Below are 2,440 nucleotides of genomic sequence, written 5' to 3'. Positions count from 1 at the left end.
ATTATTGTCTCGTTTAAATCCAACTAAATTTTACCAACTCCTTGAGGTCATGATCTTTTTTGAACACAAAGGACAAACAACAAAAACCAAAGACAAACACCAAGAATTTATCCCTGTGGAGCTGAAAAGAACAAGTCAATCCAATTTCTCTTGTTTCTGTCATCTATTTTTGAGTTAAAGTCTTGTTTTAAAATCTGTTCATAGAAAGGAAATCTTTTAGGGTAAAAAGAAGATCTAAATCAAGAATTCTTAACCATTTGGGCGGAGTTCAGGGAGGTCTGTTGAAATCTATGGAAGTCTTCTCCCAGCAACATGGCCTAAATCTAAAATTGCAAAATAACCAAATTGAATTGAAAAATAACTTTGATATTCTAATTGAATAGAACTCACAAGGTTCCTCTGGGCACTGTTAAAAACAGGTGATCTAAGATGTACACCACAGCCATCTCCAAGCATTTCAAGTTCAATCATGCACTCTCTAATCTTTTGCACAAAATGGATTAAACCAAATACACCTTTTAGAAGCCTTTCAATGCCCAGAGAGTCTGTTGGCCTCCAGGGTACAAATGTTACATAGTGTTAAACTTCAAGGAGACTACTTTGAGGGAACAAGTGATAATATAATAACAAACACAACTGATTCAAGCAGCCTGACTTAACACCTCAGCTTAATACTTCAGCAATAATTCACTTGGGCAAGGCTTCAAGCTTTGCAGCCTTTGTCTTTCAGAATGAGATCAGAAAGGTGTCAGCTCAAAGGACTATTTATACAGCCTGGCTGCAGGTGCAGCTTCATTCTGCTTACAGCTGAAGCTGTGGCTTTAGCTCTCCACTGGTTCCCCCAGTCTCCTCTAGCTGCTGCTTCCTCCAGCCTTGACCATCCAGTCAAGAAGGTCTCAAGCCAAGGTACCTAGTTATTCAGCTTGCCTGCAGGTGCAGCTCCATTCTGCTTGCCCAGCTGAAACTATTGTTTTAGGTCTCCACTGGTTACCCCAGTCTCTTCTTAGCTGCTGCATTCACCAACCTTGTCATTCCAGTTGCACTCGCCACTATCATGCCCTCTTCTCCCCTGAAAGTGGCTGTGGTGTGCTCCAGTAACCAGAACCGGAGCATGGAGGCTCACCGTATTCTCAAAAAAAGAGGATTCTGTGTCAGATCTTTTGGAGCAGGAACTTCTGTAAGGCTGCCAGGACCCACACCATACCAGCCTAATGTCTATGATTTCAAGACGACATATCATCAGATGTACAATGATCTTCTTAAGAAAGACGAAAAGCTCTATACAAATAATGGCGTTTTGAACATGTTAAGCAGAAATAAGAGAATCAAGCCCCGGCCAGAGAGGTTCCAGAATTGCAGGGATGAGTTTGATCTCATCATTACCTGTGAAGAGAAGTCTATGACAAGGTAATAGCTACATTTAAATTCCAGAGATCAGGAGTCTCTGAGGCCAGTTCATGTGATTAATGGACATTGAGGACAATGAGGAAGAAGCCACTCTAGAGACCTTTCTTATCTGTGAGCTCTAGTTCAGTCTATACAGCAGATGGAAGACACGGAAACCCAGATAGATAAACTGTTACTGAAATTAGAAGACAAAATGATAGGATCTTGCTCCATACACTCTGTTTTTACTGATGTCCAAACTGGCTTTTTTCTCAGAGTTGAAAGAAGTCTAGGTCTGTTCCAGAAACCAGGATACTTTGCAGCCAGTCCAACACATTCATGTGGACATTCAGGACAAGGAGATCCAAGCCACTGTAGGAGCCTGTCAGTGTATACAGAAGCCAGAAGATGTGAAAACAAAGATGTATGAACTCTTACCAGAACTGGAGGAAGGAAGTAGGAAGACTCTCCTCCACACACTCTGCTTTTACTGAAACCCAAATTTCTTTCCTTCTCAGAAAAAAGAAGCATGTGTGTCAAGTTTTTTGACAATTCCTTACTTCTCCAGAAGACCAATTTCCAACTTTCCTTTTCTTAATACTTTTTATTCCCTTCATCTTGTTTGTTTTCTCATCTCATTGATTGTAAAGCTTTTTTTTTCTTTTAATAAATCTTTATTTCTGTACTTTACAAACTTATTCATGTCTTTAGTTGTGTTTTTTTAAAAGAAGTAATTACCTGGATTACAGAAACACCTAAATGAAATAATTACTAGGTATAAACTTGGAATCTGGAAAATAAAAACCTCCCATCAGGCTACTCTCTGCCATCAGAATATTTGGGTCAAATACTACTTTTTTCTGAAGTAGATCCTTTCTTAGCAGGGATGAATTTGGAGGTAGATGAGACACAAGGGATATATTCAGTACCAAAATTGATATAAATATATATTTTTAACATTTAAATGTCAATGTTTCTTGAGTGAAGTATTTCTATGCCAATGTTTTTATTCCTCTTACACACACACGCACACACACACGCACACGCACACATA

General features: G+C 39.1%; 1 pseudogene; it reads left to right on the top strand.

The window, feature by feature from the left end:
* Positions 1–1,054: 1,054 nt before the first annotated feature.
* LOC100924712 lies at positions 1,055–1,880 on the top strand (annotated as a pseudogene).
* Positions 1,881–2,440: the final 560 nt, after the last annotated feature.

This window comes from Sarcophilus harrisii, chromosome 2, assembly GCF_902635505.1.
Source record: "Sarcophilus harrisii chromosome 2, mSarHar1.11, whole genome shotgun sequence".
NCBI lineage: Eukaryota > Metazoa > Chordata > Mammalia > Dasyuromorphia > Dasyuridae > Sarcophilus > Sarcophilus harrisii.
Note: the sequence above shows the minus strand (reverse complement) of the source record. Positions and strands in the feature narration are given on the sequence as shown.